The sequence below is a fragment of the Alosa pseudoharengus genome, unplaced genomic scaffold (genome assembly GCF_046254945.1).
Source record: "Alosa pseudoharengus isolate Yale_2024_CS ecotype anadromous, Long Island Sound unplaced genomic scaffold, YU_APseudo_1.1 YU_APseudo_1.1_scf_21, whole genome shotgun sequence".
In the NCBI taxonomy this organism is placed as follows: Eukaryota; Metazoa; Chordata; class Actinopteri; order Clupeiformes; family Clupeidae; genus Alosa; species Alosa pseudoharengus.
The window spans coordinates 27,591,532-27,615,699 of NW_027468674.1; the positions used below are offsets into that span (position 1 = coordinate 27,591,532).

The window sequence follows — 24,168 nt, forward strand, 5'->3', positions numbered from 1 at the left end:
CGTTGTTTGTTGCTGCTCTCCATCGGTGACTGTTTAACTTACACAGATGTGCACACACAAGAATGAGCGCTCACACCACTACCCCCTAATGCTATGCCTCTTTATTTGATAACAATAAATTAAGAAATGTTTCCTATTCTGGGAAATGTTTTGTTTCTTTTTCTTTTGGCCGCGGTTCAATGATAGCGTTTAATTGTGCCAGAAATTATCCGCGGACCAGCAATCTCCTCGTCGAGGAGGCCCTAATAGTCTGAGCGAATTAGCCTAGAAAAGGGTCAAAGGTGGAAGTAAATACAGCAAAAGCATATTTGGTATCATTTGAATCGTAATTTTCTGTAGATTAAGAATTTGTGGTGCCTACAGCGCAGATTTGTACCGAAAAATATATATATTGAATGGAGCATGGCACAATGAATTTTGGGCCAAAAACGTATGTTAGTACATCTTGATATTAGCTGATATCTCTTAAGCCAATTGAAAGATATTCATCAAACTTGGTCTACTTACCCACTATAAGTTATCAAAGAGCTGGAAAGACAATTTAGGTCTTGAGGTCAAAGGTCAAGGTTACAAGGGGTCACACAAATAACTCACATGCAGTATTTGGTTCATATCTCCAAAGCAGACTGATGGATCTTCATTAACTCTAGTACATTTATTGTCTATACAAGTTAGATGAACTTAGGGACTCAGGGCCATGGGGTCAAAGGTTAAGGTCAGTTTCATCCCCTGACATACAAGGTTATAGACGGTGGAGACATGCTAATCAACATGCCATGTTCAATTTAATTACTGTAAATATAGTCATTTTTTTATGTTGCACAACATAGACTTGGTTGTTTTTGACATGGGGTGTCCCTATCTACAGCACAATGAGTTTAATATCCCTCATTTGTATATAAGAATCAAGAATCTGATTGTGATTACTGTAGGCAAATGTGCTTAGCAGTTACATAACAGTGAAATACTACCACTAGCATAGTCATGACCTGACCAATATCTCTTTCAATATTGCCCATGCAGTCCTTTCCACAGTACAAGCAGTGCTATTTCCAGCTGTAAATTATAGCTTTCTGTGCTGTTGTGACTTTCCATAAGTTAGTATGACTGTTAACTGTGGCCCTTGCTATTTTTCCCTTCATGGACAAGGTGTTGTCAACTACCATTGTCTTCCAGTTTTGATGTTAGTAATGTGGCATGTCCGTTGTTATCTGTTCAGTTGAAGTTACGGGTGGTGCAAAAAATAACAACTAAATATTTTGGAAGATTTTGTCGGTAGATATCAATAATATAATTAAATATGAATTTGTCAATCTCTTAAAAATGGGATTTAATTGAGTTATTAACTTGAGTTATTACTTATTTAATTGAGTTGTAACTTGAGTTACAAGCCACCTTATAATTTCTTACAAAGCACATTAAGGGACACAAAGTATTAGGATAGCATTTCATTTTCTAAATTTTGTTTCTGAAAGATGAGACTGTTGTAAGAAGCAATATTTTCTCCTGGGATGAATATCAGTATTTAGTTGTGCTGCTCAGTACTGTCTTGATTCATTATTTTCCATTTCACTGCAATGGATGATGAGACAGCACTTGAAGAGGAATCTGGCATATGCGCAGATCTTTGCGTTATCTGCCAATGTGGAGGTGAGCTGTCATCTTGTAGCACTGGCTTGCAAAAGCTGATTTACTATAGCATTGCTATAGGCACCAACACATTTTTAAAGGGGTGGTTCAGGATTTTGGACAAAGGACCTAATTTACAAGTTAGCATGTGTGATATTTATCAGTGGAGACCATTTTCAACACGTTTCATCCAGTCCTAATAGTTGCAGAGTTCGCAGGTGCTAAGCTGGCGCAAGTCATCAGTATGTGTTAGCCTGCCACTAAAAACAGTCTTACCCACTCCACAGTACACCCAGGCAAATACATTATAACGGCAGACAAATAAATTATAACGGCAGACAAATAAATTATAACGGCAGACTGTCGATGTAAATGTCTGTGTTGATAGTTTTATTTCTAACATTATTCTATCCTTGCATTTCAATGATTGCATAACATTTTGAGGGACTAGTTTCTTAGCAGTGGTTAGTAGTACTGCGCCGAAAAGTAAACAGAGAAGCGCACTCCAATCAGGATACTGTCGTGGAAAATGTCTACCCTGGAAATCCAGAGTTCTCATGAGAGCACAATGGAATGAGCAATGATGCACGTTACTTTTACCCCTTGCATCCCGGGGAACCAATCAAATCGACGTATCTGAAATATGCGGGCCAGAGGCGAGCTAAACTGATGACGACAGCGCTGCAACGTTGGAGGTCGGTAAACATTTGTCATAGAGTTATCCAATTGTGTCGAAGTCCGGAATTATTCAGAGTAAACATTGGTCTAGTGTTATCCAATTGCGTGCGGTGAGATTTTCAAATGCATGCTTGGTGCCGCCCCTCGAGTTGAGCCATTACATTGTTTGTGGCCAGACCCTTAATCTGGGTCTGGATTTTCCAGGCTAGAAAATGTCCACTTCCAAATCCAATTGTCCAATTAACAATTACCACTTGACTATTTAGTAATTTAGCACTCTAGAACAAGGCGTCCTAATAGGCTAGTGACAATGGCCCCAATTTTTTTAGATACCCCTACCGGAGGTAGAACTAAACCCAACAATGTTTTTCCTCATCTCTAAGGTCTCCCATATATGAAATGGATTCTTGGCTAAAAATATTTTACTGCTAAGATTGTTAAATTAACAGATATTATTATACACCCCAAAACCAAAAAAGGACTAAAATATAGCCTGTCCGTATTGGAGTTAAGGCATATAAAGTAGTGCAGATCAATCACACAAGCTCTGAGACCTTTGAAACTTGGCATGTTTATAGTCAGGAAGTTACTTTACCTACTAGAAAAGACTGTATGTGAATATCTTGATGTATGGAATGAGTAGAGACATGTACACATACACCTAAAATAAACGGACATGCAAAAAATTAATATCTATGCAGAATGTTTTCATTTACTTTTTGGCTGCTTTGCCAGGGATTATCATAGAAACACATATGATGGCTTGTTGGAAAGGTGGGGTTGTACTGAATCCAACAATACCAAATATGTAAATATAGTATGACAAATTAGGGTGTTCTGTCACTCAATGTATGAGGTGTCCAAAATGAAAGAAAACGGAACACTGGCAAAATACAGTCTCAAGTCCAAATCACATTATCAGTGGTGAGAAGAATGTTGACAAATTCATTGTTACTGCAAGGTAAGTTACATAAGGTAAGTGCTGCTCTATATTTACATTTATTAATGATACATTTCATATGTCCCAGTATTAAACAATTCATATGAAACTCAGATCCAATTGAATCAGGTTAACATTGGGATGGAACACCTTTATTAAAATATTTATATTCACTTGAATTTTGTTTTGGTCATGTCATTACTGAATAATGGAAAATAATATTGTTAGCTTTTGTCTGTCCAGACCAGCAGTGGACAGTAGAGCCTACACTGCTTAAGAAAAAAGATCTTGGAATGGACATCTAGAAGATGGTGATGTCCATAAAACTCTGGCTCCAAAGTTTCATATCATGTAGAGTGAACTACTGCAGTAAGACAAATATCAGTGAGCAGCAGCAAGTTGCAAATGTTGAGAGTGAGAGCACATCTGCACCAAGAAGGCTGAGTAGGGTTGATACAACATCATTTCAAATAGGGAGAGATTGTTTCATTTGTGGGAAGGCCAGCTCTAAACCCGAACCTCTGACAGCAATTTCAACTGGAACAGGCGCAAGTACCAGAGACAAGGTCCTTCGGGCAGCTTCTGAAAGGCTTGATGAAGATAAAAAGGGAGATCCAAGGTCTAACAAGAGCCAAGGAGCAGGACCGGAGCACTCAATGCTTAAAGTGATTTTTATTAGTGCAAACTGACTAACGTTTCGACGCCCATGCGAAATGACAGCCATTTCGACTGGTACAGGCGCAATGTAAATTATAGGCCAAGTATACTTGCGTATACAAGGAATTTGGTCTCTGCATTTATCCCATCCATGAATTAGTGAACACACAGAGCACACAGTGAACACAATGAGGTAAAGCACACACTAACCCAAAGCAGTGACCTGCTTTACTACAGCAGTGCTCGGGGAGCAGTGAGGGGTTAGGTGCCTTGCTCAAGGGCACCGTGGATGTGGGCATGGGAGAGCAGTGCTCAACCACTCCCCCCGTTTTTTTCCCTTTTTTTCCTTCTGAGTCGGGGATCCGGTAACTCTTCGGTTACATGCCCGAACCCCTAACCAGTAGGCCATGGCTGTCCCCAGTACCAGAGACGAGGTCCTTCGGGCAGCTTCTGAAAGGCTTGATGAAGATGTACATCTTCAAATTCTTTCATGCCCAGATCTCTTTGCATATGATGCCAAATACCATAAAATGTGCCTTGCACACTACATATCTACACGAAATATAACAGCAGCCATAGAAAAGAATCAAAAAAGCAGACCAATGTCTATAACAAAGCCTTTATTAAGCTCACTGAAGACATTGATAAAACAGTATTGTCCAAAGATATGAAAGTGAGGACTCAATTCTTCGACTGATAGCTATGACAACATACTAAAGACCATTGCTGAGCAAGAAGGTGTGTCCATAGTTCAACACAAGAAATATAGATCCTGGAAACTAGAGGAAAAGCTGATACAGCACAAAGACAGGCTTGCATTTGTTCCACGTCCAAGACAGTCAGATCTGATCTGCTCAGATAGTATGACCATATTGTGCACTGAGGGAAGCTGCTAAACTCACAGACATAAAATTCAAATATTACACAGGGCTGCAGACATATTGAGGAAGAGCATGGATCAGGTAGAGTATGACAGTGAGTAATATGTCAGCAGTGACTGTCTATTATGTTTCCAATGCAGCAAATATGTACCCAACACCCTGTATGACTTTGTGAACTGGTGTGTTGATTAACATGCCCACAGAGATTACCAAACATGTGATGATGACCTAACCTGTCATAACCTTCAAAGGAGAATCTGTGTGTTATCGCAATTTGTCATGATCTCATTTAAACGAGCTGTCACATCCATACGCCAATCACACTGGGACTTCCCATTTTGATACATCATGAGTTTGGTAGTAAGACAGTCATCAATGAGCTCAGTGCAATGGGGTACTGTGTTTCCTACACAGAAGTCAGGCACTTGTCACATCCAGTGTTCGAATTACCATAGGGCCCTGTAGTGCCCCGCCCCCTTAGTTCTGGCCAGGGCACTACTAGTTCTGCTCGAAATCACTGTCAGAGGGGGCCCACTCATTCATTGTCAAGTTGCCAACCCGTAACTATGATAATCTACATTTTCCCCGTTGGTTGCAATGTGTATTCCCCCCCCCCCAGACTGCAGGGGCACTGCTCCGCATAATAGCCCCCTGTCCTGTCCGATCTCACCCTCCTCTGAATCGAGTTGTTATTAATTTTGCTAGAGCGTTGTTAGCATTGAGCAATTAGCAGCAGTGGAAAAAGTTAAAAGGAATGTATAATTTAATTAGAATTAGATATTAGAAAATTAGAAAATTGTTACAACAAGTTTCTACCTACTTCGGCAGAATGCGAGAGAGGATTCTCTGCGCTATGACATTGATGACAAAGCCAGAAATCGTTTAAGGGAGCGCAGCTTAAATGTGCTTCTTTTTCTGAGCATCAATGCGCCTCCCCTGGTCCAGTTCAACCCTAAGCCATTCGTGAAATCATGGCTCAAGGCTGGGCATCGTCCATCAACTGCGTGGAAAACGGGAAAAAATGCCCAGAAAGAGACCAATAGGCCACTTAGGGACTATCTCCAGTAGGCTTAGCCGAGATGTGATAAAGACAGCTGTTTTGTGTTAAGTTTCAGTTTTTTCAGTTGTGCGATGTTCAGTTGTGCACATAAAATATTTGACAATTAGCTCTGCTCAGATTCATTTTTGACAATAGCCTTTGTTATTAGGCTGAATTTCATAATGTCATAGATTTCATTTACCCCCCCCCCCCCCCCCCCCCCCCCCAAGTGGGCCCCCCTGGAAATGACGGAGTAATTCGAACACTGGTCACATCTGTTGCAGCAGACCAGATATCAAGGACAGAGAGTGGTGTCTACATCCCAACTGGCCTCACTGGAGTTGCTGAACATGGAATTTTTGATGCAGCCATCAGCAACTTTGACCAAAATGAAGACACCCTGAATGTGAAGAATGGACAAAAGAATGGACAAAATGTACCTGTAAAGTTTATCTCCATTCATATCAAACATGTTTAAGGTAGTGTTCATTTTGTCACCTATTTTTTAATTTAGTCTTAGTCTTAGTCTTGTGACAAAATGTCCTTTTTAGTCTTTGTCATATTTAGTCATTCAAATATAATTTTTGTTAGTCAAGTTTTAGCCGACTAAAAGTCTCGTAATTTTATTCTAGTTTTAGTCAAAAGAAAACTAAAGGTATCTTAGTCTTAGTCAGTTTTAGTCAAAACATTTTAGTCTTCTTTTTTTATAACAAATTATTTCTGATTACCATTTGAGTGAAATAGTGTTTCACACATCTCAATTTTCCAACAATATTGTGTGTCCACAGGGCAACTCGTCTGTTATAATCACTCATTCTGATTTTCAAGCTACAGTAATAGCTCGGCTGGGATTTGACCAGACAGTAAAATATTTGACTGGACCACTGTCATGATATTCATAGACCAGTGTTTCTCAATGTGTGGTCCAGGGACTACTGGTGGTCCAAAAGCTATCCCACGTGGTCCACGAGCAGACGTGGTAAAATATAATATAGATGACTTGTTTGCAATATTGAACCAACTTGTATGTAAATCCAAACAGTTCTGCAACTCTGTCTATGTAAGATATGTCAGTTTAAATCATATAAATCCTCTGACACAATAAGCAAAGTGCAAAGACAATAAGCAAGGTGGTTCAGTGAGTAGGCCTATTGTGTAGTCTAATATACTGTTGAAGTAGGTCTAATCTTTTTTTTTTTTAGCTAGGGTTAGTTAAGTGGTCCTTCGTCTGAAAAAGTTTGAGTATTTACTTCGCCACGCTAGATGGCGATATGCGCCCAAACGCAACACATTACCCAAACAAACTGCATCTTAGCCATAGCTAACTTGCTAGCGAACTTTCCATATGAGCTTACTTGGTAGCAAACTTTGCATCATCAGTGTAACTAGTTAAATAGTTGACATTACCAGGGCTGCCAACTTTTCAAAAAACCTTGGAGTGAGATTTGGTGGGGCCAACCAAAATTTAGCTGCGGAAATTTTTGTTTGGCTCATTCAGCATTATACCATACAGTAAAAAAAACATACATCAGTGGTTCTCAGGTGTAGGGACCAGGCATGGACGGATTAAGAACTTTCGGGCCCCTGGGCCCACATGTATTAAGGGCTCCCCACTAATTGTCGCATATGTGGAAGGGGGGTTTGGGGGTTTTTCATTTGTTTGACGTGATTTCCTGTATTCTGGTGCATTTTGGTAGCTTAGAAATCTAGACACACCCTAGCGGCAGCAAATTACATTTGCTTCCAGGGCTAGTCTAGCAACTCCATTGTGACACGAGTTAAGCTTGTTTTGAGATGGCAAAAGTTTGAACGAGCCAACTAGCTCCGCTGGTGGGAAAACGCATGGGACTCAGTGCTGTCCTATTGCGTGCAGAGGGAATTTGAAAGACAACCAATTATCCCGCCCCTCGGACTGAGCACTGCAAACGGTGAGTGCCCATACCCTACATTTTAATGTGAGTCTGGCTCGTCAGGCTAGCATTTTGGGGATGGCCAATACTAAATTCAATCAGATTCATAGCCTACATCCTGATATGTTGATATTGAGGCAATGATTCCATGCAAAGGCTTGGGCTTCAGGGCCCCCTGACACCTTAGGCCCCTGGGTCTGGGCCCGAAAGGGCCGTGCAGTAATCCATCCCTGGGACCAGGGTCCCAGAGTTAAATGAACATTGGTATCAAAGGGATCTAGCCTACTACTAGGACCATAGGCGTCGGAGGCATTGTGAAAGTGGGTGGGACATTTCAGAGGGGACCATTCTGGTACATTTTAACAGGTTATTTAGATACTTCTATATAACAAAATAAAGCCAGCCTACGAAATTAATAAAAAGTAAATCATGCATAATTTAAAAATAACTCAACAGGCTACTTGGCTACGCAATAAGGTTTCCATTACAGCACCGCAGACGTTCAATGAACGCATGAAAGCGGATGGTTTGTTTGAAATCCCGACACTCTTTCAACTACATGGAACGTAATAGTGATCATCAAATACCTCCCCAGAGTTCAGTGCCCATCAGTCTCAACATTTAACAATATAATCAAACAGTCCAAAAGTAAATTAAATATCAAACTAAACCGAAAATGTCATGCTTTTGAAGGCCTACCAGTATGCCGCTCCAAGAAACGCATGTCTCAAAATAAAACTCGCATAAGAAATAAAGGGCTGTCTCGAATACAATCCTGCCCCTAAAGGCCTGTACTTTGTCTTAAGACCCCAGCCATAATTTGAGTATTTACAGTATCTAAGTAGACAAACTGGCTTCAGATATCCAACAGAGTGAGCAGTCTTAGCTGTGGTTAGTGATGTGATGCTGTTAATGGGGAGTTTTACATAGCCTAGCGTAAACCTATAGGTTATTATTTATTTGGCGTACCTATAAGGCTTTTTACCTTATCAAAAGTGAGGGGGATGACTGATCTCTTCAACACTGTGGGGGATTTGGCGCTTGTCACTGTGTGTGTGACAGAAGAGGAATGGGAGAATGCGTGTAACAAAAAAAAAAAAGTTTATGAGCGATTTGCGTGCAAATGGGAGAATCCAATAAAAATGACAATGAAGCACTAAACAGATGCTGAAAACAAGGATTATAGTTCTCCGTCGTACGATGGATTTCCGTCAATTTGATTTTAGAAATGTCATATTTGAGATCGATGCAGATCCGATGAGAAAAAAAATAGGAGGGGGGGGGGGGGGGACTATCACCTTTTCTTTTCCTTTTTTTAAGGCAACTACAAATATTAGGTCCGAATTAATGTGTGTGATGGTAAATGTTTAAAGACCTAATAGTGTTCTTGAGAACTTTCTGTGTCTCAGTGACCGCTCAAGAAGATAGCCTACCTCAGCCATGAGTTCCGCTTTGTTTATGTTGTAGCTACACACTTGTCTCATTGGCCTGGGGCGTTTGCTTAAAAAAAAAGAACACGTATGGAGGACTAATAACGGTCTAAAAGTTGGATTATAGTGACACAATCGAGACAGCTGATGAGGTTGGCCAATCCGTTTAACTTTTTTGGATATGATATTGTGAGCTCTATGTGCGAATTCGGAGAAGAAGCATAGGCTGTGTTCTTTCCGTGCATCAATGTAGACAATTTCTTACTATCGCGAACTCTTGTCAGGGGAGGTCATTCATTTTGGGTGTCACCTATGACTTGAACAGATAGCCTGCTATGCCACCCCATGTAGGCTACTATTATTGTTACAGTTTTTAATCAATGCAACTAACATTATGTGTAAAGCGACGCAATATAAACCGTATGCAATGTATTATCCCGTCTGTTATGACATGTACAACAATGTTTTTCACAATTTGCGACGGAAGGTTTTGACTGAGCATGTTAACATAAAATAATAATAATATTGTCATCATCGCGAACTGTTTAGTAAGGGGGTCAGTCGTGTTTGTGACGCACAGACAGCCTTGTAGCCTATTTTGCTTAGGCCTCACTTTTAACGACAGTAGGTTGTGAGTGTATGTTGACAAAAAATAACCATGCAATCAAAATAGTCAACTTAAAACTTTGCTATAAAATATTATTAATTTATAGCACAAAACCATAACCAGTAGGCCTACCAGAACCTCGCATATTAGCGTCATTTGTGTGCGTCTATTTGGCAAGGCCACTAGCTGTCATGGATGCGTTGTTGCTAAAGGAAGGCAGGTGTCAAAAGTAAAAAAAAAAATGGAGATGGGCGGCTGTTGGAAATGGGGGAGAACTAACAAGCCATGGTGTAAAGAAATTAAAGTGCCAAGGGCAGTGTTGGGCAAGTTACTTCAAAATCGTAATGTATTATGTATTATTTATTACTGTCATTTCAAAGTAATTTGACATTATAATATTACTGTCTCTGAATTGTAAGGCATTACACTACTATTGTATTACTTTTAAGTTACTTTTACCAAAATATCTAGAAATATGGATTTGGAATTCTAAATGCAGTTTATAATGCTCAATGCAGCTCATTCCTTCTAATGGAGGGCGATGTGGTATAACATAATGACTGAGCTAGGCTTAAGGCTAACAACAGTAGAATGCAATAGGCGCAGTGATGGCTCATGATGCAATACAAGGAACAATCATAGCCAGAATTTTGTTAAAAGCAGACAAAAGGTCTAAGTCTGGTCAATTGTGATAGAAATGCTGTAACTTTAGGCTTAGGCCTACTCATTAAAATCAACAGAGAGCCCACTACCTGTATATTGTATCCCAAAACTTGCTGGAAGCCGCTGCTGGCCATTTTGGTGCCCTAACTGGTGAAATACAGTATTAACGTATTAAAGTATGTCATCATATGGTCAACTATAAAGATGTAGGCTAATCTGATTGTTCCCAGGGATGGGTAGTATTTCTGAAACATGTAATATGTATTTGTATTTCAAATACAAAATAGTATTTTGTCATTTGTATTTTATTGGGTTGAAGGAAATGGCTCTGTATTTTGTATCAAAATACTTTATTGGTGTGTATTTTTGTATTTTAGAAATACTGCAAAATACTATATGTGAAACACACTAAAAAAAGTAGATACTACACACAGGTGTAATGAATAATTGGTAATTAGGCAACAATGGTTTATTTTTATCGCAATCAGCTAATGTGAGAACAGCTGTGTTCAGACACTAACAGCTTTTCAGTGACGGCTATTGTTGAAGCATCAGCTCTGGTCTGAAGCACTGGTGTGAAGTCGTACGCAAGTAAAGATGAGCAAGTTTACCTGTGCAAGTTCACATAAGGACACCGACAAAGGCAACCATGTCCTATTGTCTCCATGCCAATCTTTAACAGAAAAAATGTCAGATATCTCAATGAACCACAATGACATCAATAGATGGTAAGGTGTTGAGTGTGTTTGAATTCCCTTCCTTGTAGCATCCATTTCTGCATTCTACAGTGGGGACAAGTTCACCTTGTTTAATTAAATAACAATTATTGCTGCATACTTGAGGTTGGAGATATTAAAGGGGTGGTTCAGGGTGTACTTTGGAGTGGGTAAGACTGTCTTTAGTGGCAGGCTAGCACATACCGTAGACTTGCGCTAGCCTAGCACCTGCGAACTCTGCAATTAGAAGGACTGGATGAAACGTGTTGAAAACGGTCTCCACTGATAAATATCACACTTGCTTACTTGGAAATGAGGTCTTATGTCCAAAATCCTGAACCACCCCTTTAAGGCATATGAAGTTTCTCACATACTGGAACTTCAAGATACTGTACATAGCCTTATGATTTTCTTGTTCAGTTCTGCACTGGACTTGAATTACGAATTACTAACCATCGCAAAGTGTTCTGATGCTGGGAACAGGCAGGTATGGGCAAAAATACATCAGAATGTATTTCAAAATAAAATACCTAATACCCTCATTTTTAATGTATCAAAATAAACTACAAAATACAGTAACCATATTATGTATCAAAATAAAATACTGTTTTTTGTATTTAGAAAATACTCAAAATACTTTTTTCAAGGAAGTATGAAAGCACTGCAAAAAAGCTTTTTAATATCCCAAACATTTAGCCTATTAAAACTATATAGTAAAAACCAATACAATTTGGCCCGTCATATCAAATAGTATACCGTATGCAAGTTCATGTATTGTGATCAGAAGAATAATTCAAGAATTTACATTTACATTTAGTCAGCTGATGCTTATCCAAAACGACTGACAGAGCTTTCAATTAACCACATTATAATCAATAGGCCAAAATCATAATTGTGTATCTGTGCCGAATTTCGTAATTCAAGTCCAGTGCAGAACTGAATAAGAAAATCATAAGGCTATGTATCTTGAAGTTCCAGTATGTGAGAAACTTGATATGCCTTAATATCTCCAACCTCAAGTATGCAGCTAATAAGGAAATACAATTGTTATTTAATTAAACAAGGTGAACTTGTCCCCACTGTAGAATGCAGAAATGGATGCTACAAGGAAGGGAATTCAAACACACTCAACACCTTACCATCTATTGATGTCATTGTGGTTCATTGAGATATGACATTTTTTCTGTTAAAGATTGGCATGGAGACAATAGGACATGGTTGCTTTTGTCGGTGTCCTTATGTGAACTTGCACAGGTAAACTTGCTCATCTTTACTTGCGTACGACTTCACACCAGTGCTTCAGACAAGAGCTGATGCTTCAACAATAGCCGTCACTGAAAAGCTGTTAGTGTCTTTGAACACAGCTGTTCTCACATTAGCTGATTGCGATAAAAATAAACCATTGTTGCCTAATTACCAATTATTCATTACACCTGTGTGTAGTATCTACTTTTTTAGTGTGTTTCACATATAGTTTTTTTAGTGTGTTTCACATATAGTTTATATTTCTAAAATACAAAAATACACACCAATAAAGTATTTTGATACAAAATACAGAGCCATTTCCTTCAACCCAATAAAATACAAATGACAAAATACTATTTTGTATTTGAAATACAAATACATATTACATGTTTCCGAAATACTACCCATCCCTGGGAACAATCAGATTAGCCTACATCTTTATAGTTGACCATATGATGACATACTTGGGTTAATACTGTATTTCACCAGTTAGGGCACCAAAATGGCCAGCAGCGGCACTGCGTAGCCTATCTTGACAAGTTTTGGGTTACAATATACAGGTAGGCTCTCTGTTGATTTTAATGAGTAGGCCTAAGCCTAAAGTTTCAGCATTTCTATCACAATTGACCAGACTTCGACCTTTTGTCTGCTTTTAACAAAATTCTGGCTATGATTGTTCCTTGTATTGCATCATGAGCCATCACTGCGCCTATTGCATTCTACTGTTGTTAGCCTTAAGCCTAGCTCAGTCATAATGTTATACCACATCGCCCTCCATTAGAAGGAATGAGCTGCATTGAGCATAATAAACTGCATTTAGAATTCCAGAATTCAATTTCTAGATATTTTGGTAAAAGTAACTTGAAAGTAATACAATAGTAGTGTAATGCCTTAAGGTTTCTTCCTGGAATATGGGAGTTTTTTCTTGCCACAGTTGCCATATGGCGTGCTTGTGGGGGGTAAGAGGGTTAAGGCTGCCAGTCTTATGACATGTCATTTTCTATATTTTTGATATGTTGCTGAGTGGATCATAAAACTAACCAAACTAACAATTTTAAAAAGTGGGTGGGTGTTTTGTAAGAATTTAAGAAATGTTTGTATATTTTAACTTTTAAATGTATCAATCAGGTGCACTTTCAAAATAAATTCAGAGGTCAGACATGCTTATTTTTATGGAAATATTTGTGCTGTAGCCTAAGCTATTTTGCACTTTAGAATTATAACCATGCACACAAAGGTGGAATAGTTATGGTGATATTACAATAATTTCACAACCACAAAAACATATGCTACATTTCACAGTTCAGAAATGTTCAAAAATGTGTGTACATTTTAGCACTCCATGAAATTATGCAGAAGTGGTCACCTATGTTATTCAGCTAGTTTATTTAAGATAATATATCGGTCATTGTAATGGCCATAGCCTAAAGCCTACATGCTATTCCTTTTTCAGGATGTACCCATATCTGCATAATGTGAATGTTTGCATATGGCTTATGTCAGGCTTTATACCAATATTTTAGTCTCGTTATTTGATTTTCTTCATATTTTTGCATTAATGTCACTAGGAAGCATGCCAATATAAATATATTCATTTATCTGTAATGGGATTGGCTGGAACCTGACAATATAAGAACCATGCAGTGGGATAATCTATGGCTGAGCACATGGGCGTAGTTTTAGGGTGGGACGCTAAGGACTAGTCCTAATCAATATTTTAAGATGACAAAATTGTCCCCACCAATATTTTAGCGAACTCATTTGTGCTGCTGATCATTCCGACCGACAGCCAGCACAACAGTAGGCTACAAGAAACGTCGTCATATGATTTGCTGAAAAACAGACGGGGAGGGGGAAGGGGATTTATCTGACATGCACGCTACACGCACGGAGAGTGTCAAAGCACTACAATATAAGTTTATATAAGTACTACAACAATTTAAGTTTATAGTTTATATGAATTCCAAAATATGAAAAAGAAACATATGACAACTATCACTTTCTCTCTCTCTCTCTGTGTGTGTGTGGAGGGTCAATCAAATTCTAGGATTGCCACTGATGTGAATGATCTCACAAATCATACAAACCAAATCAAATTTTTAAAAATCGCAATAGTATTGAAATCAACATTCTTCACTTGCTATTGGTATTGAAACAATAATGTTGGTATCGTGACAACAGGAGTTGTGGATGTGTCCCCACCAAAGCTGAGACCAAACCTACGCCCTTGGCTGAGCAATTTACAAAAATGTATGTAGGCCTACTGACAAATAGTTAGAATACATTATAATTTCGCCCCAATGAGGCTATGTAGAAATGTGTTGCAATTTCAAAACCGGATTAGGCCTACTCAGGAACCACTTATTGCACAGAGGCATGCTTTATATCCTCGTATTCGGTACGGTTTGCTGTTTATTGTGATATTGGGTTTGCCACGTGTTGTGTGAAGGGTTAGTGAAATATTAAACCGAGAGTAATGGGTGGCAAAATGCAATTATGATTAGCCTAAATTGCACGTCGGTTCAATGTTAATTTTCTCGCGAACCATTTATCACAGCAACTTGGCGCTAATATCATTGGAAAGCTTAGATTCCGCACGTATAGCCTACATATCATATGTATAGGTTCAGTTTAGTTGAACCTCATCTGCCAGGTATTTGACCTACCAGGTTGACACTTCAGCGTGAAAAATACTCAATAATACTCAAAACATACCTGAAGCCGGGGAAATGCGGGGGGAATGCGACTGCATGGATGGCTTCTGAAGTAGCATCGCAAATGAGAGAAAATTTAGAAAATTCCACAGACAGGGGGTGCTCTTGAACCCTCTCACAGTCTCTGAAAGCATAACCCTCTCTGAAAGCTTGAACCCTCTCACCGTCTCTAAAAGCATATCTATAGATCTAACCGTAGATCTATAGATAGGCTAAACTCATTGTTCAGGCATCTGACCGACCGGGTTGACACTTCAGCGTGAGAAATCGGGGGTGTGGCGTGTGAGTGTGTGAAACTAATCAAATGCGTGTGTCAGAGCCATAGAAAGAGTTGCGACACTCTTTGAAGTCGCCGCCACGCGGTCACGTGGTTCACGTACGCTTCAACAGTTCCAAACAGCTCTTTGCGTGTCATGTTATTTCAATGGGAGAGACAGCAGCGAGTGCGTTATTGAACGGGAAACATTACAACAAACCAAAAACGAGTATTACTGTTAACATGCTTATATTATAGTGTCAATTACATATTGCGAGTATAATTGGTCTGCAACATCTATCTAAAATATGTTATTTGGTAGTTCTAACATTGAACGTTTGTGTCCTTGCTGGACATTAAGCTGTTATTGGATTCCTACATTTGCCTGTATCATGCTACATATATCATTAGATCCAGAGTCCTTTTCAGTTCGTTTGGTGAGATGAAGATGCCCCCCCCCCATCTACCACACAACTTTGATCATTGTAAGATTAGCAATAAACGTCTATCAAATATATAAATAGCAATCAGTAGCCTAACAGCTTAAATTTTAAAAGTTTGATCAATGCATTAAATTTGTTCAGTTCTTTTGGAGAAATAGCATAGAGGTTGCTACCACGCAGCCTTGGTAACATTTGGTAACATTAAGACTAAGCCATAAACATGTCAAAAACACATAGGCTAAATTAGAATCAATAACAACTTAAATGTGAAAAGTTTGCTCAATACTGCAAGATAAGACACCCACTGTTTCCATAACACACTTGTTACACAATAAGCAATCAACTGTTTCAATAAAATACTTATAACTTATATTTCAGCCGGCTGGTGAGACTACAGCATTAAAAGGATGACTGATACATGTTCAATAAAATTTTTATTACGTTTTCAATGTCTGTTTAAAACAACAGGAACAAATGCAAAAAAGACTGAGAGGAAGGTATGGTGACACTGTAACATAAAAAGGAGGTCTGACACTCATTTATGTTTCCAAAAAATAAAAAGATTTCAGTTTCCAAAGTTTGAACAACTATTGTGTGTGAACTACACAAAAGACACAATGTAGAAGGGATGGGTAGCTCTCCATATACTCTGTACAACTATAAGAGGGACATGGTAAGGAGGATGCAGCAGATTTGGCTGGAGTCAGGAGTGTTATGGGAGGTGTGGAAGATGCTGGATCAACACACCTCCCTTTGTGTAAGACAGCCCGTGGGGACCTCAAACATAAAAAATGATCTTATCGGACCATTCCAGTCATATATCGCGTACCCTTCTTGTCCTCTGCATCCTTGGTCCTGGATAAGAAGAACAGGCACAGTGGAGAATGGAGGGAGAGAACAGAGCAGGTAACACTCAGTGTATACTTGGGACAACCCATTAAGTAATTAGCAGAAACCTAAAAGAGGCCAACTCCAGCAAGAGGCCAGAGTTTTACATAGCCATACACAGCCAACCATTTGCAAGGCTGGTTAGGGGGTGCCACACATCCACACAAAAACTATAACAATAACAACATGAAGAATGATTTTGTTGGGGATCACTTTCAGCGTGATCTATGTCCTATCAACCTGACTACACTTTTCAGTTATCCAAAAAAGACATTTGTCCTACTGACAAAGATCACTGACCCAATGAAAGGCAATGCCCTCGTCACGTCAGTCTCTTTCATGCAAACTTCGCTATGTATTTGACAAATTACTTGGCAGACAAATCAATCAAAATTATTACACCAAGAACACCAATACGAAATGTAAAATTACTTAAAACTAAATGAACTGAAACCTGAAATCGATCATCAGTTGGAGCAAAAACTCCTACTGTAGGCTACACTGTCCCACGACCACGCTCGTGCCACACTAGCCTACCGCTTGTGCCACTGTCCTATTTGGAACAGTAACATTATAGTGGCACAGGACTGGGCTGGCAAGAGATACAAGAGCCACGCACCAGTAGCAACAACAGTAACTTATAATATAGTCTAGGTTTTGCTCCTACGGCTTCCCCTGAAATTCATAACTGAAATCCCCTCGTTCACGAGTAGTGGACAGTAGCCTACTTCATGTCATGTTCAGCCCACGGTTCAGTTCACACCATAAAACTCGCCATCTAGCAAGCTAATCTATATCAGGTTTAAAGACAATAATCACATTCATTTGCTCCATTTTTCACTTGAAAAGCGTTAATCACAAACCCATTGATAATAGCACATCTGAATACCATGAGTTATCATGCTGAATGAAATGTATTTTATCAAGCTAAAGTTCGTGTTCCCCCTCATAGCATGTAACAGTTATAGCGTTAACACAATGTACGTGAATGAGCTGACTAGCTAACGTAAGCTAACGCAATCATTATAAAAACCTGTTGACAACCAACCTATCATCTAAAGTTGCCCTACTACAATAGGCTAACCAAATGTGTTTTGTCTGAAATTCATTATTGACATAGGAACATTATCTTCAAGCTAGCCTCTCTCCACATCAAGGCTTGCAGGCTAACTTTTAGCTTTGAAATTTCGGTCAACATTTAAGCTATAAATATCAGTTAAACAAGCAGCACATAAACCTCAAAGAACAATACCAGTATCTAGCAGTGCAGTTGGTATAGGAAATGCATATGTCAAGTCAATTAAAAAAACGTCGTAACTTCGTCTACTTACCACTGACAATATCAGGCAGAAAGCAATGGAAGTGAATGGGGCTACAGCCGTGAATGTCAAAGTTAGGAACTGTTGAGCTCAGCATAAAGCGGAAGTAGCGTGAAAAGGGCGCCGCCATTGTTTCCTATGGAAGTCTATGGGAGTGTCGCAACTCTCTTTTTCTATGGCTCTGGCGTGTGTCTCACGGCCAATGCGTGAGAGTTGGCACCTATGCATTACATGCTGAACATTTTCGTATGGACATTCTGGGGGGGGTGTTAATTTGTATGAGAGAAGCTTCAATTTCTTAACCTGGCCTTGACCCTAGCCAGATGAATTTTGTTCCGCTTAGCTCCGCCTAGCTTTACTCACATCCATCTGGGACCTCTTCTTCTTCTTCTTCTTCTTCTTTTTTATATGGCGGTTGGCAACCAGCTTTTTGGTGCATTACCGCCACCATCTGGACTGGAGTGTGGATCAAATGGTCATCCTACACTTTCCTAAATTCTTTTAAATAACCCAGTTACCTTCAAAAAAGAAAACAAAAAAGTAAAACAAATTTCACCTGATTCTCTTTGCAGTATTTCATTCAAATTTAATGTCATCTGGATTTCACCAAGTTGTGAGATAAATCTTTGTCTGGCTTGATGGTACTCAGGACAAAACATAATTACATGCTCTATGGTCTCTTGACTATTACAATATTCACACATTCCATCAACATGCTTTTTCATGGTAACTAATGTTCTGTTTAATCCTGTATGTCCTAGCCTCATTCTGGACACCACATCTTCTTCTTGCTTGCTTCTGCATGTATTCCTGCTCCTCCCCACCTTTCCTTGAATACTATGCAGGTGTCTTCCAGACTGTTCGTTATCCCATACAAATTGCCATTTTTCATTTATTTTAGCTTTGATTATACTTTTGACTTCAGCTTTGCTGTATTTAATATTCAACTCTATGTCAGACTTCCCTGCTGCTTTCTTTGCACATTTATCTGCTAATTCATTACCTCCTACACCTATATGAGCTGGTACCCATATAAATGTAGTACTAATACCAGACTTAAGCAGATTGTTGGCTAATTGCATTACTTCATATACTATGTCCTGTCTAGACTCAGAGTGACATCGTTTAAGGCTTATTAAAGCTGAGCTAGAGTCTGACGCAATCACAGCTTGCTTAGGTCTATTGCTCTCTACCCACAATAAGGCCATCCATATTCCTATAATTTCTGCTGTGTATACAGCTAAATCATCATTGACTCTCTTTCCAGATTCAATGTTTAATTGAGGGATAACATAAGCAACTCCCATTTTCTTATCAGTCTGCTTAGATGCATCAGTATATAAAATGACTGCTTCTTTATATTTGCTCGCAATGTAACTCTGGACCCTGTAATGATCCACTTCAACATCCTTCTTTTCCTCTAATAAGCCCAAGTCTACTGGAACCTCTGACATCAGCCAAGGAGGAACAACAGGATATGCCACTGTAGGGCTTATTTCAAGAGCACTGATTCCCATATTTATTACCTTTTGTTTTATTGTCCAACCAAAACTTTTAATAAGGTAACTCTCTCTCTCTTGACACTGCCATAAGACTGATTGACTCATGTGTTTTTCACTATGACCCCTTAGATTTGTCCAATACACAAGAGACAGCTGGTCTCTTCTAAGATAGAGAGGCATCTCTCCCATCTCTACCTGGACTGCTGCCACTGGCGTGGTCTTAATTGCCCCACAGCATAGCTTCAAACCTTGGTTCTGAATTACATCTAGTTTCTTAAGTGATGTTTTAGCAGCAGACCCATACACTACACACCCATAGTCAAATACAGATCTCATCAGCCCTGTATAAATGGCTTTTAAAGCAGGTCTACTTGCTCCCCATTCAACTCCACGCAGACACCTCATCACATTCAACACTTTCTTGCATTTCTCAATATTTTTTTTTATATGCATTGTCCAAGTTAATCGTTTGTCAAACCACATTCCTAAATATTTGAAGAATTCCACTCTTTCTAAATCTGCCCCAGATAATTTGATTTTAACATCTACATTTATTTTCTTCCTAGAGAAGAATAAAGTCTTTGTTTTATCTATTGAGATCCTAAACCCCCATTGAAGGGCCCATTCTTGGACTCTGTTCACTGCCTGTTGCATCTTACCCACCACAAAATCTATATTTCTTCCTTTTTTCCACATTGCTCCATCATCTGCAAACAATGCCACCCCAACTGAATTTTGTATGTCTTTAAAAATACCATCAATCATTATTGAAAATAATAGTGGACTAACAATACTTCCTTGTGGGACACCATTTTCCACACTGTATTGCTCACTTAATTCTCCATTTATTTTAATTTGAATTGTTCTATTAGACAAAAAACCTTTAATCCATTGGAACATCCGTCCCTTTATTCCCAATATTTTAACCTTTATCAGTATACCTTCTTTCCACAACATACCATATGCCTTCTCAATGTCAAAAAACACTGCCACTACATTTTCTTTGTTCACTTGAGCCTTCCTTATTGTATCTTCAAGGCATACAATGGGATCCATGGTGCCTCTACCTTTCCTGAATCCACTTTGATAATGACTCATTAATCCTTTCGTTTCAACCCAATATGTAAGCCTGTCATTAATCATCCTTTCCATAGTTTTTCCCATCTGGGATGTTAATGCAATAGGTCTATAGTTAATTGCTATTTTAGGATCTTTCCCAGGTTTCCTAATAGGAATAATTATAGACTCCTTCCATGTTCTAGGAATACAGCCATCTATCCATACTTTATTATATAGACTTAACAAAACTTCCTTCCCCTTATCACTTAAGTTCTCCAACATGGAATAGCAGATTTTATCCATCCCTGGAGATGACTTACCTAATTTACTTAATGCCTTATTGAGTTCAGATTTCGTAAATAACACATCCAATACCCCTTCTTCGCTATCCTCAATGTCAAACACATTGCGATATTTTTCAATTGTAACTTCTCTACCTCTTTTTTCTTCTTGATTTAAATTCCCTGAGCTGTGCACCTTGGCTAATGTTTTAGCCATAACCTCTGCTTTTTCCTTATTATTGGTGATCGTTCTTTGCCCCTCAACCAACACTGGGTATCCATATTCCCTTCCATTCCCTTTCATTTTTTTAATCATATTCCAAACTCTCTCCACTGGAGTAGTTCGACCAATAGAGTCACAGAACTTTTTCCAATGATCTTTTTTAGCTTGTCTTATTGTTTTCCTAACTATTGCCTGAGATCTTTTATATTGAACTAAATTCTGAAAATTATGTGTTCTTTTTAACTTTTTAAACGCTCTATTTCTACCTTTAATTGCTTCCTTACATTCTGTAGACCACCATGGCACTATTTTAGTTAACGTCTTAGGCTTAGTTTTTGGGATTGATACTCCTGCTGCAACAATTATTCCACTGCCAATTTCATTACACAATTCCTCAATATCCTGATTTTTATCAATAGATAGTAACAATTCATCACTTACTTCTCTATACTTACCCCAATCTGCTTTTCCTAAAATCCATCTCTCTTCTCTTATGTCATGTTCAATTCTTAATTCCACTCCTATCTGAATTCTAATAGGATAATGATCACTTCCTACTGTGCTTTCCCTCACTACCTCCCAGTCACATCTATCTGCAATGGTTTTTGTGACAATAGTTAGATCTATTGCTGACTCTGTACCCCTTGCCACATCTATTCTAGTCCCAGATCCATCATTCAAACATACTAACTCTTTCTCTTCCATAAATTCTTCGACTACATTTCCATTCCCATCATCCCTCTCTCCCCATAATGTACTATGTGCATTAAAATCCCCACACCAGATCATTTTCCCTGACAAATCCTTCCAAATATCCTCCAGTTGCCTTATCTCCACTTGTCTACATGGGTTATAAAAGTTTATAATTGTCACATTATCTTCATTTGTCCATACTTCTGTAGCAATGTATTCCAAGTCATTCCCCCTCTTTACCTCTCTATACTGAAGTCCCCTTTGTATAAAAATTACAACTCCTCCTCCTTTACCTATTTCCCTATCCCTTCTTATAGAGTCATACCCCTTTATTACAAAATCCAACCTAGGCACTAGCCAGGTTTCTTGTATACAAATAATATTAGGTTTCTCTTGTAAATTTTCAACATAGCTTTTGAATTCTTGGCCGTTTGCAATTAAACTCCTAGCATTCCACTGAAGTATAATTAAAACCATTATGCAGGCCCACTCCATGACTGTGATTGTTGTGTTTCATCATTAAGAATATCTCTTACTCTTTCCCAAGGCATTCCCTTTGCATCCAGGTATTTTTCAGCTGACTTTACAATTATTTTAATTCTTTCAGTTCTACTAGTGGTCTGTGCTGAGCAATTGATTATCTCAGCCATGAAGAGCACAAAATCACCTTTACTCACAATCAACGTATCTTCTTTTAGTTGATCACACTTTACACATTCCTTTACATCTTTAGTCCCATCCTTTATTGTTTCTACCGGTACACCTACACCTCTTGGGACTTTCTTAGTTGCCTCTGCATAGGAAACCCCTTGGACTACTTTAATTCGCTGTACCTCCTGCATTCTTTTGTTAGCCTCACAACCTCCATATGCTGCACTATGTTCTCCTCCACAGTTGCAACATTTTAGTTTTGCCCCTTCTTCACACTTTCCATATTCATGTTCACCACTACATTTGCTACATCTTTGTTTGCCCTTGCATATCGCCGCTACATGCCCATATCTTTGACATTTAAAACACCGCAGTGGTGGAGGAATGTAAACCCTGACATCATAGCTCATGTAACCAATCAAGACTTTTCCTGGGAGTTTAGCTTCGTCAAAAGTTAACAGTACTGCTAGACTGTCACATATAACTCCATTCCTTCTTGTTTTAAGTCGCTTTGCTTCCCTTACTTTAACATTTTGTATTCCTTCTTTCACTGAATCCACTGACTCACTTAGAGGAATCCCAGAGATCACACCCCTAACAAAGTTTTTGTCATATGCCATTGAACACTTCACTCGCTGTCCATTTAGTTTATTTGTCTTTATTGCTTTCTGTTGTTGTTCATCACTTTTACATATAACCAGTAAAGAACCATTCCTCAATTGTTTAGCGCTCCTTACCTCCCCAATGTCTTTATGCAGACTTTTGGTTAGTTGGATTGGACTCCACTCGTTAAAAGTAGTCCCCTCTTGTAACAATTTGATAAACACCTTGAACTCATCTTCACTCCTTTTCACCGTTTTTATTTCTTTATCAATGTCACTATAATCTGATTCGTCTCTATCTTTAGTTTTCCGTTTCCTATTGATTACTTTCCACCATGGAGGTATTATATATAACTGGAGAGAGTGACTAAGTCCCGCCCTCCATACAAATGAATGGTGGAGGCTAGGCTAGTAAATCCGGCCAATTCATAGTCAACGCCATATTGAACACTGGGGCTCAGATCCAGCGCCAGTCGGCTCTGACCATGCGCCAAGTTCTAAAGCTGGAAATGACGCATGAACCACGTCGATTTTTATTGGATATTCTGTAAAAAGAGAGTTGTCCTCCAGTAAGAGGGTGGCGATAATGCACATACTTTGCTTGCCACGTAACAAGAAGAAGAAAAAGTTGCTCGGGAACGCGCATGGAGTCCGAGTGGAGTCGCCCTGAAGCGCAACTTAATTTCATTGGATAACACAGCGGCTCTAACTAAGAGCGGTCTGCTTGCTGTCCTGCTGCAAATATGCATTCGAACTTGACGTGAAATATCCGTAGTCGAACTATAAATAAACTATTCGGTTTTTAGTGCCAAGTGTAGCGCATTTTTACAGTTTGTAAAAAGTTTGTTTTTTATTTTATTGTTTGCCATCTCATAGCGGGTGCTCTAAACGTATTCTAGCGTTGGCCCATGACCAAATCAAGCCAATAATAGCTAGTAGCCACAATAATGACTGAAGCCAGAGCCCTCAATAGCCACCCTGTTTTGAAAATTATATTGAAGATATTCAATATTATTGAAGATAGTATTGAAGATAACGCACAGAACGGTCAGCCTGAGCGGACAATTACGTCCCCAACTCATCTAAAATGTGGTGTCTTTACTTTGAGTTGTACACCGCAGATGGTAAAGTAACGGTTAAAG

General features: G+C 38.9%; 1 long non-coding RNA gene across 1 annotated transcript; it reads right to left on the bottom strand.

Annotated features, from left to right (window-relative positions):
• Positions 1 to 16,225: 16,225 nt before the first annotated feature.
• Positions 16,226 to 18,396, bottom strand: LOC143138019 (uncharacterized). The gene is made up of 2 exons (XR_012990139.1): positions 18,028 to 18,396; positions 16,226 to 16,663 (listed from the first exon to the last, which is right to left on the bottom strand). It is a non-coding gene; the product is annotated as an uncharacterized LOC143138019 (long non-coding RNA).
• Between the last annotated feature and the right edge of the window lie 5,772 nt (positions 18,397 to 24,168).